Source organism: Geotrypetes seraphini, chromosome 8 (genome assembly GCF_902459505.1).
Source record: "Geotrypetes seraphini chromosome 8, aGeoSer1.1, whole genome shotgun sequence".
Taxonomy (NCBI): Eukaryota; Metazoa; Chordata; class Amphibia; order Gymnophiona; family Dermophiidae; genus Geotrypetes; species Geotrypetes seraphini.
Genome location: NC_047091.1, coordinates 86784874 through 86800173, shown reverse-complemented (window position 1 = coordinate 86800173; position 15300 = coordinate 86784874). Strand labels below are relative to the sequence as shown.

Below are 15300 nucleotides of genomic sequence, written 5' to 3'. Positions count from 1 at the left end.
AAGCGCCAGCCCCCCTAAGAGGACCAGTCAGAAGGACAAAGAGATGATCTTATTTCCTGATCTCCTGGGTCTGCTGCACATAAGAGCAAAGGACCCGACCAACATCCAACTTGCACAGCTGTCTTTGCTCAGAAGAGCCCTCCCAACTACCCAAGACCGGGAGGACCACAGATTGATTGACATGAAAAGGAGAAACTACTTTTGTCAGAAAAAGAAGGAACAGGCCTTAAGACAACCTGCTCCATAGAAAACTCCAAGAAGGGAGCCCTACAAGAGAAAACCTGTAGCTCAGAAACACGCCTAGCGGAAGAAATGTCCACCAAAAAGACCGCCTTCAGAGTAAAGTCCTTCAAAGAGCAGCCGCCTAACGGTTCGAAGGGCGGGTGCATCAGAATAGAGAGAACCAGACTGAGATTCCAAGAGGGAACAGAGGGCCGCACGGGAGGCCTGAGCACCTTGGCTGCCCGCAAAAAGCGAATCACATCAGGAATGGCTGTCAAACGCTGACCTGTCACAAACCCCCGAAAGGCTGACAAGGCCACAAGCTAAACCCAGAGAGAAGCCAAATCCAGGCCTCTATCCAGGCCATCTTGCAAGAACTCTAGGATGTTAGGCAGAGAAGCGTGAAGAGAGACCACTCCCCGCCCTGGCACCACCCCTCAAAGAAACCCACACAGAAGCCTATGAGGTAGAAAGCCTCCAGGACCCCAAGAGTGTAGAGATCACCCTATCTGAATACCCCTTCTTACCAAGGCAACCCCTTTCAAAAGCCAAGCCGTAAGACAGAAGGGAGACGGGTCGAACATGGGAATAGGACCCTGCGTCAGAATGTCGTCCAAGGGAGGCAGAGGAAGAGGATCCACCACCAGAGTGTCACCAGATGTCATCACGATGTCGAGGCCAATCCGGAGCCACCAGACCTGGATGGTGAACAATGTGGAGAAGAACTCTGCCCACGGAGGGAACATGCACAATAGCCCCTCTGTTGGCCATGGTTGAACCAGAGCATCCAGACCCTCGGCCAGTCCATCCCTGCGACGACTGAAGAAGCGGAACACCTCGGCATTGCCACTAGTGGCCATCAGGTCCATCAGGGACTGACCCCAAGCCTGCACTAACAACTGAAAAGCCACGGGGCTGAGACACCACTCTCTGGGATCTAAGATGTGACTGAGGAAGTTCGCCTGAACATTCTCCACCCCGGCTATGTGAGAGGCCGAGAGGTCCAGAAGGCGTGACTCCGCCCAAAGCATGAGCCAAGCCGCCTCCTCCGCCATCTGAGCGCTCTTTGTGCCCCAACGATTGACAGAAGCCACCGCTGTAGCATTGTTAGACAGGACTCTGACCGACTTGCCCATCAAGAGGGAACGGAAGGCTAACAGCGCCAGACGGATGGCTCTGGTCTCCAACACGTTGATCGACCAGGACGCCTCCTCCATGGACCAGGTGCCCTGAGCTGAGTGACCTATACACTGAGCCCCCCAACCGAGACTGGCATCCGTGAGAAACACCGTCCACTGCGATAGATCCAGACTCACCCTCTGGACCAGATGAGAAGTCTAGAGCCACCAATGAAGACTGCAGCGCGCCAAGCCTCGCAGAGGGACAGGGACCTCCAAACTGTGCCTCTGGGGTGACCATCTACAGAGCATAGCATACTGAAGAGGCACATGTGGGCCCGTGCCCATCTCACAACATCCAGGAACGCTGCCATCGACCCCAAGACTTGAAGGAAATCCTGCGTCCGAGGATACCGGGACGCCAAAAGAAGGCGAATCTGAGATTGCAATTTGCTTACCCGGGCCTCTGGAAGGAAGACCTTCCCCAAGCTGGGACTAACCGACTCTTGGAAAGGTTGACAACCCAGCCCAGTGACCGGAGAAACTCAACCACCCGAGCCGTAACTCGGGCGCTCTCCTGCAACGACTTCGCCCGAATCAACCAGTCATCCCGGTAGGGGTGCACCAGAATGCCCTCTGACTGCAATGCCGCCGTGACGACCACCATCAACTTGGTGAACATCCGGGAAGTCGTGGCCAGGCCCAAGGGAAGCACACAGAACTGATAGTGCAGACCCAACATTGCAAAGCAAAGAAAGAGCTGATGAGAGGCCCGAATGGAAACAGGCAGAGCCAGAGATGTCAGGAACTCCCCCGGTTGAATCGCCAAAAGGACAGACTTCAGAGTGTCCATGCGAATAAAAGGGACTTCTGAGAGCCCTGTTGACCTTGGTTTAAACCAAGGATGGGCTGAAAGGTCCCCTCCTTTTAGGGCCCCACAAAGGAAATGGCCTACCAGCCGGTGCCGCACTCCGGAGGGGACACTGGACAACTGCTTTGAGATCTAGCAAGCGCTAAAGGGTCTGGCGAAAGGCTAGCGTCTCCCATGCCACCTGACATGAAGAGGCTAAATATGACCCGGCAGAGAGCGGGCAAAATTCAAGAACATAACCGTCCCGCACCACCATGAGGACCCACCGATCGGACATGATCTCGGCCCACTTGGAAAACAAGTTGCGAAGCCGGGCACCCACGGGAACCAAAAGGAGCGCCGGCAAAGAGCCATCGCGCAGGACGGGCAGCAGGGGAACCGGGGGGGGGGGGGAACTCCCAGCCCCCCGACAGGCCCCCTGAAAGGACTACATGCGCTAAGCCAACCGACCCCGGGGAAAAACCGAAAGCCTGGAAAGAAGCAGTCCCAAGCCCCAGGTGAAACTTGCGAAATTCCCGCAGACGCCCCCGACCAATGCCAAAACGAGACGCCAGGCGGGCACAGTCCTCAGGCAGATGGGGCACCTTAGAGTCCATCAGAGTCTGAACCACCGTATCTAAGTCCTCTCCAAACAAAAACAACCCCCGAAAGGAAAATTTTTGGAAAGTTCAGTTCTGGACGCGGCAACCGCTGACCAAGCGTGAAGCCACAAGGTACAGCGTGCGGCCACCAAAAGTCCCAGACTTAGCCGCACCAAGTCACAAAGAACAACCGAGAGGAACGAGGCAGTCATCTCAATCTTCACCACCTCCTGATCCACTAAGGACCAGTCATCAGACTCACGATCCAGGACACGCTCAGACCACCGAAACACGGTGCGAGCCACCAGCCCCACACAAATAGCCGCCTGGACCCCCAAGGCAGAGACATTAAAATTATACTTAAGAAGTGTCTCTAACGTACGCTCCTCAAAGACCCTAAGAGCAGAACAGTCCATAACAGGCACGGTATGCCGCTTAGTAAGTGCCGAGTCCACCGCGTCCCCAACTGGCGAAATTAAGGTAGCCCTATCCCCCTCCGGGATGGGATACCCATGAGCCAAGGTGTGCACCAACCGAAATGGTGCCCGTATTCCACTGCGCCAGGACAAAATCCCGAAAATCCTGACGCACAGGAAAAGAGCGGGAAACAGGACAGACCAAACAGTGTGCAATCCTCACTCAGCAGGATAAACCATTCAAAACAGAACAGACCAACTTGTGACGTTCTTCAATTTTCTTTATTCAAAAACTTTTCTTTTTTCTTATTATTCTTGCTCCAATGCTCAAATGCCCGACGGGACCCGTTTCGCCAAACTGGCTTTATCAAGGGTTCCAGCAAGGAGCACTTAATTTGGCTTCCTCTTGCAGCCGAGGCAGGAGCAATGACAGAGGGGCCCCCATACGCGGGGTCTCCGGTGGCGCAACTTCAAAAATGCAGCACCGAGGAGACCTGCTATATCAGGTCTAAAAGCTCATCCCTCTGAATAAAAAGCGCACCACGGACGCATCTGCTCTGGAAGACGGGAAACCCGTCGCCCCGCTGCCAGCGGGCGTCCCCTCTAGAGGATCCTGGAAGCCCGCCAAAGCGGCCAGGTCCTCAATCATGCCAACACGCTCCTCCGACCACCAATTTGTAATCCAAGCCCCCCGCGAGCGCTTGGATGAGGGAGGAGGAAGAGGGGACGCCAAACGAAAAGAGGGAGGTAAAGCTACAGGGGGCACGGAGGGAAACCACCCCCAAAACCCCCCCAGGTGCACGGGGGACTCCCAATTGTCTGCGCAAAGAAAGAAATTAAATTGGGGGCAAAAAACCCCTGGGGGTCCCCAGGGACTCCCTGCCCCAGCAGGGGTCCCTGCTGAAACCTGCCCCTGTGTTTGCAATACAGGGGGAAGGTCACCTGAGGTTGCAGACAAAACGGAGGGGCCAGACTGAGAAAATGGCGACTTTCCCGCCAAAAATGCTCCCTCCATGGCCTGTAGCGGCTGAGAAGCCTGAACAGTCCCAGCCAAAACAGGCAAGTCGGCATCAGCTGTCAAAAAATCAGCTGAGAGGGAATCCTTCGGGGAATCCCTCCGTGGACGGTTGGGGAAGACCGGGTTTCCCCACTGCTCCCAGCCGACTCGCAGGCACCATCGGCGGGGAGCTCTGGGCGCCTGCAGCCGCTGCCGATGGAGCTCCACCACCTCACCGGCCCAAAACGCCGAGTTCAGGCCGGGCGCAAGTGCCTCGTGGCTGGACCAAATTGTGTCCCACTCCCCCGGAGAAGGGCACAATTGCTCCATACGCGACCTAGCTAGAAACAAAGTGCCGGTTAGATGAAAAAATAAAGTAAAAAACAGTAAACTGACAGGGAAGCAACCCTGCAGACCGGCACTACCTCAGGATTTTTTTTTTTTTACAGAACAGACTCCACAGGCTCTCGAAGCAATATGCCTTGCTTGATTTAGGGGGCAAGGCTTACTGCTGAGGCTCCTCTAAAAAAATGTGGGGAGGTGGAGGAAGTGGGGGGAGGGACCCCGCTCGAGACCCGCCGGGTTTGACGCCCCCAAGGTCGGAAGGACCCCCAAACAGGGCCCGCCCAAGCTCCGTCCAGCCAAAAACAGGGACTAGAAACCCCCTAAACAAATTCCAACAGCCCTACCTAGGGAGATGGGTACAGATCACTCAACACCTGCTGGAGACTGAAAGAAGACTGATGTAAATAGAGAAGGGAGTATATTATATACTGTCCCACAGTTTTGTTTTCAGTCTCCACCTGCTGGTCATGATTGGATATATACCCATTCGTAAAGATTAACCTCTACTGGTCTGGAGAGTGCTAAAGAATGATGATTTTGCCGGTAATTTGTTACCAAATGGGTATGTTGCCAGTTTATTTTCAAAGGTCCTTTTACAAAAAGTTCAATGGTATTCTGCCAAAATTTATTTGGCTTGGGAAAAAAGCAATTGCTTTAGTATCTCTGCAAAAAACAATTTTTATAGTATCATCAAGCCTATATAATGCGTCAAGATATGTATTGGATCCTCCCTGAGCTCTTGGAACATCATCCAGACTGGTTATATCTGGAGTGGAAAATCGTGTGACTCTCTCATATATTAAATATTAAAATACCTTGTTTTGCTAAGGACAATGTGATTTTATTGGACACCTGGAAAACAATTAAATTTATTGATAAATTAACAGATGTCCCTATAATGAAATCTACTTTGCAGTCCTTAAGGTTAAGCTCCAAGATTCAAATAGGCGGTGCTGGGATCGCTTGGAAGAACTGGATGCAGGCAGGAATTCGGACATTAGATGATGTTATATCTAGTGGAAATCTGCTTGATTTTTCACAACTGCAACAATCATTTGGAATTTTAAAATCTCAACAATACAGGTGGTTGCAGTTGAAGCAGGCTATTCAGTGAATGGAAAAATTCAAAAACTTATTTTAGCCTGCAGATCCTTTGCTACCAAACTGATCTAGTAGGACATCAGGCTGCCCAGTGGTACAAATTGATTTCTGGATTTTTAAACAAAAAAAACAAAACACAGTCTTAGAGACATCTGGAGCTTTGAGATAAAACAGTATATTTCTGTGTCTCGTTGGCCATGAATTTGGACTTGGAGACTGAAATGTACAGCATCAGCATCTATGAGGCAAACATAGTTATTTTTGTTACATAGGATTTTTTGGACCCCGGTTCAATTAAATAAAATAGATATGTAATGTAATTTTATTTCTTATATACCGCTAATCCGTTAGGTTCGAAGCGGTTTACAGAAAATATACATTAAGGATGCAATAAGATAAGATAGGTAAAGATAGGTACTTTGAAAATCCCTTACTGTCCCGAAGGCTCACAATCTAACTAAAGTACCCAAGAACAAACAAATTAGCAAATAATAGAGAGGTAAATAAAGATAGAAGAAAAAAGTGAGATATGAAGCATCCTAACAAGAATACATTGAACTCTCAATGCCACACTTTTAAAGCAAAATGTACATTCTAAATAATAATATAATGGAAAAAACTAAATTAAAAAAAAATATAATTTTAAGAAGTAAATAAAATATAGAAATGTAAACAGAAAGAAAAACAGAAGGAAAGAAAAAAAAAAAAAGGTAAAGGAAGGAATATGAATTGAATGGAATGAGAAACCGTTAAACAATAGTTCTAAGTCTAATAGATGCGGGCATTGTCATATTAATATAGGGACTTTGGATCATCTGCTATATTTTTGGCCATTTATATTTATATTTTGGAAGTCAATTTGGGGACAAATAAATTTAGTTTTGGATTCAAACGTTCCACTATCATATGAGGCTATAATTTGTGGAATGATATTACATGTGAAACCCACTCTAGATAAATATAAGTCGTCTATTTATGATCATGACAGTTATAGCCATTCAAAGAACCATGACAGAATAAGTTATACTTTTTGGTGGGTGAATGTGTGCACCACATACAGATAATACAGAGTGTAGGGGATTTAGTGGTGTGTTTAATAAAGTTTGGAGCCCATTGACTAAATTTGTAAAATTATAAGAATGTATATTTATCTTATCTTTCCTTTTGTTCATTTATCTTTACACATCCATGGGGGGGGTGGGGGGGTTGGAGGGAGGGGAATAAATATTGATGGAGACATTTGGGTAACTTTATTCATACTATATATTATGTTATTATTATATACTATATATTATGTTTTAGGATAACTGAAAATCTTGAATGATACATATGTTACCTGTACAGATATTAGTGTAATGTATGTAATACCTACTGTTTGTTCATTTGCATGACACTGTTTTAGATTAAAAAAAAAAAAATTTCTCAAAGTGCGCCTTAAAAGCGCAGTTTGTTGTGACAGATTTTGACTAGTTTATCAGCTGCTATAACTTCAGAGCAAAAGTAGACAGACTTCAGATTTATCTCCTTGCACTGGACACTATACTGTCAAAATTTGCAGCAATTCAATATGAATAGCTGCATCAGAACATTCCTTAAAATTTTGCATCATTGACACAAGGGCCGAAATTTGTAAGTTTTCAGGGTCAAATATTAAAAAAAAAAAAAAAGTCTGCCTGAATCTTTTTTAAACTAGTACCATCTGAAAGAAGAATATTACTCTACAAGATTTATATTTGTTTTGCAATGCAACCCTTATTGAAATATAAATTTGCTTAAAAGTGGAATATTGTGTGTGCATGGCACTTGATATACACATATCACAAGGCTAAAAAATGGATATGAAATGGATGTTGCATTGGTCTGTGGTGGCTTTTGCCACTACTGGTTTCCAAATGAGCAAACCAGTATCCCCTTGGGCCACGCCCAATAGCCATGCAACAACAGCCACAGGTGGTTTTCTTTTCCGTAAGTTCCCAAGCCCTTTTGTGGTCTTCTTTTCCACACGATCCCAAGCCTGTTTACATTATGGTTTATCATGCCAAAATGTTTACAGCATTTCTTCTGTAAAGACTCGTATTCAGTGAGGAAAAGAGCTTCATGATGAAGGCAAACTTGAAATGTCTGATCTAGCTTTGCTCCTAAGCATCTGATCAATAGCTTCTGCTTATGATCAGTAAAATCCTCAAATCTTTTCTGCATGGAAAATTACATGGCACTTTGATGCACCAGTATCTTGCCCAGTTGAACAGGGAGACAGTTATATCCTCTTCAAAGTCTGACATCTATAGCCCAAAAATCGAAGAACACAATCTGAATCAGACGATATCTGAATCAGGTTCAAAATTGTTAAAAATATCTGACTAAAGCATGTGAATGGAACCAAAGCAATGAACAAGTGACTAAAATGGGAGATAAGATAGAGAGACATTTAAAAACCTATGTAATGTAAATGCGCATGAGTCGAGTCTCTTTCATTCGAAAGGAAACTGCAATGAGAGGGCATAGGATGAGGTTAAGAGGTGATAGGCTCCGGTGTAATCTAAGAAAATCCTTTTTTTTACAGAAAGGGTGGTAGATGCATGGAACAGTCTCTCAGAAGAGGTGGTGGAGACAGAGACTGTGTCTGAATTCAAAAGGGCCTGGGATAGGCACGTGGGATCTCTTGGAGAGAGAAAAAGATAATGGTTACGGTGGATGGGCAGACTATTATTATTATTATTATTATTAGGTTCTTATATCCCGCCATACCCAAAGAGTTCTAGGCGGTTTACATTCGTTACATTAGGATCCGGTCTGAACCCGGATTTACAAAAGTTTTATCGGAATTGCAGGTAGCGCGGAAGGAGGCACAGGTTTATCGTAGTTGGGTTAGAGGGTAAAATGGAGGGAGTGGGAAACCAGAAGAGGGGGGGAGATGGGCCATTTGGCCTTTATCTATCATCATGTTTATGTTTCTAACAAGGCTTATTTAAGTCTATCAATTCTGAGTGTAAAATTTATTTTAATACCTGGAAAATACAGAATAGTACACAAATGTTATACATCGCCACTGACTGATAAACTGGAGAACAAACAGCAAATGAAACACAAAATATAGTACCATTCACTAAACTCACTCACCATCAGGAAAAACACATATTACAATACTGTAGAAACCTTTAGAAATCTCTGACAAGTATAAAACAGTTAGAAATACGGTGGTATTCAAATTATCGAACATAAATGCAAAATGCAAATATTGCATGTCACACTGCTAAGCATTCCTAACTTTGAGGTGAATTTATACATTTCTGACAGTGGCATTGCAAAACCAAAATTTTCTCTTTTTTTAAACAGAGTTGCTTTTAGGTAGACTTTTTTTTTTTTTATAACTGACCATGAAGATTTGACCTTGTTGACCACTCCATCCTGCTCTCTAAACTGCAAGAAATAGGCGTAAAAGACACTGTTCACACTTGGTTCAGCTCCTACTGTGTTTCTCCAAAAATAAGCCCTATCCTGAAAATAAGTCCTAGCATGATTTTTAAAGATGCTTATGCCTGACCTATTGTCACCCTGCCCAACCAGAACCATCTGAATGTCTTGGAAGCAGGGCTCATCCTTCCGTCCTATAAAATTTTGTAGTTATACCCTCTCCCCCACCATCCTGTCTAGGCTTCGCACGCTCTACCCTATGAATCTAGGCTGTAAGCTGCTTAATTTTTTGATAAGAAAGATAATAAGACCCAAATAAATTAGGGAACTTGGTAGAATGTGAGTGAGGCAGGGAGAACGACCTGCTGGTTAGGGAGAGGGTGGGTTCAAAAATTTGGTTCTGTGGGTGGCCTTGACATATGCAATTTTGGTCATTTTTAGTACCAAAACTGTTCCTTGATTTATACATGAGCTCTACTTATATATGTTTAGGATTTGATATAGAGCTCCAGCATGTCACTGACCTAAGCGGTTTACAATGCAACAATTGATCAAAGAAAAGAACTCCATTAAAGATAGGAAAGAGATAAGAGATATGTAAATACTATGTACATATGTATGTGATTCAACTTAAAAAAGGCAATTGTACCCGCACTGCAAACGTATCACCGATATGTTCTGCATCCTCAAAGAACTGCTTATTAAACTAACAGCCAGCTTAACAATTTATGAACATATAAAAACATCCGGCTAAAACCAAGGCATATCTATAGTCCTTAAAAAGTAGAAAAAATTCTAAGCACACAGTATTATTACTACTACTTATTTCTATAGCACTGAAAGGTATACACAGTGCTGTACATTTAACATATAATAGACAATCCCTGCTAATAACAGCTTAAAATTAATTTGGGCACACAGACAGGACATATAGGGGTTGGGGAGTTTCTTGTAGGATGGACAGTTATACGGTGAGTGGGAATTAGGAGCTGAAAGCAGTCTTGACAAAATGTCCCGATACTAAAGCATTCTGAAGTGTCACAAACCTTCTCTAGTAAGCAAGAGCCCACTCATCTATGCTGCATTCTTTGATCTGAACCTAGGTCATGCTGCTCAGTTAATATTTCAGCATTGCCTGCAAGAGGCACAATAAGAAATGCTACCCAATAATGACCAGCAATTGATAATCACTTATAAAGGGTCAGATACTGTTTAATGCAGGAGTCTCAAGAAGTGTGTATAAACAATCCCAGCACATACCACAAGTTCACAAAATGTTCACCGTAATGCATAATTTTAACTGGCATTAAGAAATACTTTTAGGCCCAGAGGTGGCATATTTCACAAGAGCTATATAATTTTAACCTCTCATGGCTTGCCTCTTATTGGCCATAGGGCAAATTCATTCAAGCATTTTCTTTGATTTTAAAACTAACAATAACTTCTGTAATACTAAGAATTAAGTTATGGATTCTGTTGAACACTTATCTCAAAAGATCAGGGCGACAGCTACTTATATAGCACATCACGTTTAAAGGAAGTTATATGGAAAAAAAAAAGATTGATCATTCTGTTGTCTGTCATTGGTTTTGTTTCCTGCTCACTGCTTTACATTTGTATTTGTTGGTTTCAAGGTACAGTTCAATAAAAATTGTTGAATCATAAAGGAAGTTATATGGAATACTAAGGTTTATCATTCTGTAATTTGATTTGGCATGTTGTACAAAAGGGTACTGAAAAGTTATCAGCCCAACCAAGAAGGGAATGATGCGGAGCCATGAAACTTACAAGTTATTCCACATATTCACCTGTAAGTTCAACACACTTGGCACATCATGTCTGAAGTTTCTGCAACCCTTTCAAAAAAAAAAAAAAAAAAAAAATCCCCACAAAAACCTGGGTTACTGAAATACTGCTCCGCTGCTGCAATCACCTCTAAATAACTAAAAAAAAAACAAGGGGAAGAGTGTGGCACAGTGGTTAAAGCTACAGCCTCTGCACCCCGAGGTTGGGGGTTCAAACCCACGCTGCTCCTTGTGACCCTGGGCAAGTCACTTAATCCCCCCATTGTCCCAGTTACATTAGATAGATAGTGAGCCCACAAGGACAGACAGAGAAAAATGCTTGAGTACCTGAATAAATTAATGCAAACCGTTCTGAGCTCCCTTGGTAGAACAGTATAGAAAATTGAATAAATAAAATTGTCACCCTTTCAAACTCTTTTTAAGGTTTGGAAACAGAAAATAGTCAGATGAAGCAAGATCTGGTGAGTACCGTGGATGGTAGTGCTGCCCGATTCAGGAAAAAATATTTCGATTCGATTCAGCCTACTGAATCAATTTTTCGATTTGGTTTTCCTGCCCAATTGAGTGTCTTTTTCCAAACATCCTGGTGGGTTTATTTCATAACCACAGCAACTAGTATCCTCACTCTGCGGATTCCCCAGCAGGATAGCAATGAAGATATCAGGTTCATCAAAATCCATACATCCAGCAAACGCAGGACAAGACTTTTCTCATTGCCTCCTAATGTGATGTAACTTGTCAAATTACTTCTGTATTATTTCATCCAGAAATAAAGCCTAGTAGACAAAATAATTAATTTTACTTATCGTTTTAATGCAGTATCTCTAGCATGCCCCGACGGGACCCGTTTCGCCCATAAGGCTTTCTCAAGGGTTCATGGAGGTGCTAATTTACAGCGTCCCTCCTCGTGTAGGGCTACTGCAAATCTTTTCTCTGTTAAATCCTAGCTCACGTTCGCAGTCTAATACCAGCTCTTGCAGGATACAAATTTCAAATCTGACACACTGTAATCACAAAACAGAAAATAAAATTATTTTGTCTACCTTTCGTTGTCTGGTCATTTTTCAAATCATGTTGGTCCCAGGCTCTGCAACAAATGTCTTCCGATAACTCGCTTGCCAGGGTCTCTTGCTCAATTGTCGTTTTCTTCTTTCTCTGTGGTAATCATCCATCTTCCATTTCCCTTCCCTCCCCCGGAGGTCTGGCATCTTTCCTTTTCTTCATCTCTATTCCCGTAGCTGCAGCGATGGACCCCACCATTCCCAGAACCACCATCTCTCCTTTTCTCAACTACCCTTTCATCCAGCATATCTCCCTCCTTCCCCACCAGCTTTCCCTTTCTAATTACCCACCTATCCAGTATCTCAATCCCTCCCCCCACCATCCCTTGTGTCCAACTTATCTCCCTTTCTGTTCCTTCCCTCCCTAAATCCCATTGTCCACCATCTCTCTCCCTCTCCTGTTTTTAGATCCATTATTTCTTCTATCCCTCCCCCATCTCCCCTCTCCATGATTTTCCCCTCCACCAAGTTTATCTCTCCTATCCATCTTCTCCCCATCTCTCCTTCTCCAGTCCACCAACTCCCCCAAGTCCATCTTCTCCCCATCTCTCCTTCTCCAGTCCACCAACTCCCCCAAGTCCATCTTCTCCCCATCTCTCCTTCTCCAGTGCACCAACTCCCCCAAGTCCATCTCCCCGCTGCCCCCATCTACCTCTATTTTGACATTATATGTTGCCGGTGGCGGTAGTGATTTAGCAATCCATTCCTGCCGACACTTCTTGCATCTTCTTATCACTGCGGCTCACCCTCAGTGAAAACTTCCTGTTTCCGCTTGGGCGGCCGAATGGAGAGAAGACACCTGTAGTAGTAGCAGCAGGGTAGTGAATCACATTCGCTACCGCCACTTTAACCTGACTGAGGAGAGGAGAAATACTTCTGGTCAGAAAGGAGAGAGCCTCGCTGCCACCGATCTGCAAGCAGAGATCCGTTTGGGCTTTCCCTCTGCCACTGGAGTCCTTGCTTCTAATGTAACTTCCGGTTTTGCAAAACCAGAAGTTACATTAGATGGAAGGACTCCAATGGCAGAGGGAAAGCCCAAACAGGTCTCTAGCAAGGGGGCTGATGAATCGGTAAGTTCGATTTTTTCCAAAAAACAAATCGAAGTGAATTGATTCAAATCGGGCAGCACTAGTGGATGGTCTATGAACTGAAATCCCAACTGTGTCAAAACAACCATTGTTTTACTAGCCTTATGAGAAGATGCATTGTTTTGCAAAAAGAACTCCTTTCTGCATCTTCTCCTCTCCTTTTTTTCTTTCAATGCCTCCTTTTATTAGCATGTTAGTTACAGTTACTGTTTGGCCCCTTGGAAGATAGTCAGTCATTACAACATTCCCGATCCCAACAAGTCATTACAACAAGTCATTACAACTTCCCGATCCCAAAACACTGTGTCCATGACCTTTCCTTCTTACTTTTGGGTCTTGAAGAACTTGAGGGCAGCTATTGCATGGACTGCTTTGTCTCAGGATCACAGTGATGTAACCATGTTTTATCAACAGTAACTAGTTGTTCCAAACGGTTGGCACCAGCTCTCTGAAAATGCAGCAAAACCAATTTGGAAGCATCCACTTGACGTCGCTTCTTATCAAGATTCAAACATTTGGGCACCCACTTGGCAGACATATTCTGCATACCCAGCTGCTCGTGGACTATATACCCAACACTTTTCATGGATTATATGTAGTGTCTCAGCAAATGTTTTAGATCTGTGCCAATCTGTCAAAATCAGGCAATGGACATTGTCAACAAATTTCAGGAACAGATACCATTCAAGGCCTCCCAGACCCTGATGCATCTTCGATCTCAAAATCCGCGGGTTGGGATTGAACACCTAGCATATGAAATCCAGAAGGGATGTAACAGAATTGATTGGACTGAGAACTTTTCACCACCCCCTCATATTTTTCTTATTTTGGAAACAACTTTTTCCATTTAAGCGGACCAACTCAATTCACCAAACTGCATCAAAAGGTGGACCATGTCTATAGCTGGTTTCCCAATCTTTGTGTTCTGCAATACTAAGAACTGAGTAATGAATTTGCTCATTACTGATGGTTTAAAATGAAAAAAAAAAAAAAAAAAAAAAAAAGTACTTGAATGAATTGGTCCTATAATAAGTAGTAGTAAGCTAAATATTTTTAACCAATCCATGGCTCATGTGAAATATGCCACCTCTGTTGGTCCCCCCCAAAAAAATAAAAAATTCACTTGATGGCATTTGTGATGTGCTGGGATTATTTATATCCAAAAAATGATCAGCTTACACAGCTGAAGATGACATGTTTTAACTTACTGTATAGTTATATCATTTACTCTGTACCTACTACCTAGTTTTTTAACAACCTTATGTCTCCTTCCTACTCAAGAAAAGTCTTCAAAGACTTCAGCGGATCCAGAACACTGTGGCTAGGTTAATCTTCGCAAAAAGTAAATTTGATCATGTTTCCCCGCTTCTGTCAAAACTTCACTGGCTTCCAGTAATTTCTAGTGTGCACTTTAAAATGTGCCTGCCTAACATTCAAGATCTAACATGGCACTCTTCCTCCCCTAATTCCACTATCCTGGAACTCTTCAAGACCTGACACTACCAGACCCACCCAAAAACTTGAACTATCTTTCCCCTTGCTAAAAGGCGTTATCTATCCTGGAAAATTAGGGAAATCTCTTTTCATCAAATTCACTGAGCTTTGGAATAAACTTCCTGCGGTGCTGCGGAATCTGGGCTCCCTCCAATTATTCCGAAAGCATCTGAAAACTTGGTTATTCTCACAAATGTAAATCTCTATACCCTCTTTATAATCACCAATTCTTATTATGTTTTTCCTTCCTTATTTTAAAGTTCCTGTAAAACGTGCCGAGTTCTATCTCTATGGAGAGGATGCGGTATATAAACGTGGAGGGGCATAATCAAAAGGGACGTGTAAGTCTGTTAGCATCCAACTCGCAAGTTGTAACTTTGCAATTCGCAAGTTCAAAGTAAAAAACAGCCTAGGACACATTTTCAGAAAATATGTCCAAAATTTTTTTCTTTCGAAAATAGTCTAATTATATGTCCTGCAGATCTGATCGTCCAAGTTACTAAATCGTCCATCTTTATACCACATTTCCGTCCAAGTCAAAAACGCCTAGAACAAGCCCTGTTGAACTTGGGAGGAGTCTGTAAAGTGATGGACTGAACACCCAGACATGCCACCTAAATAGTGGGGTACCTTACAGGGCACTGCTGTGAACTTCACAAAAAGGGTGCCATGTCTTCTCCTCACTACAGTTCCCTTACAGGTCGTGGTGAGCCTCCCAAACCACCTCCAGGATCCCCTAGACCAGGGGTCTGCAACCTTTAAGACATAAAGAGCCACTTGGACCCGT

The 15300-nt window shown here is 44.0% G+C and overlaps 1 protein-coding gene across 2 annotated transcripts in view; it reads right to left on the bottom strand.

The window, feature by feature from the left end:
* LSM7 (LSM7 homolog, U6 small nuclear RNA and mRNA degradation associated) overlaps window positions 1-15300 on the bottom strand; it is a 31758-nt gene that overhangs the window by 8333 nt on the left and 8125 nt on the right. The gene's annotated exons all lie outside the window — the stretch shown is intronic.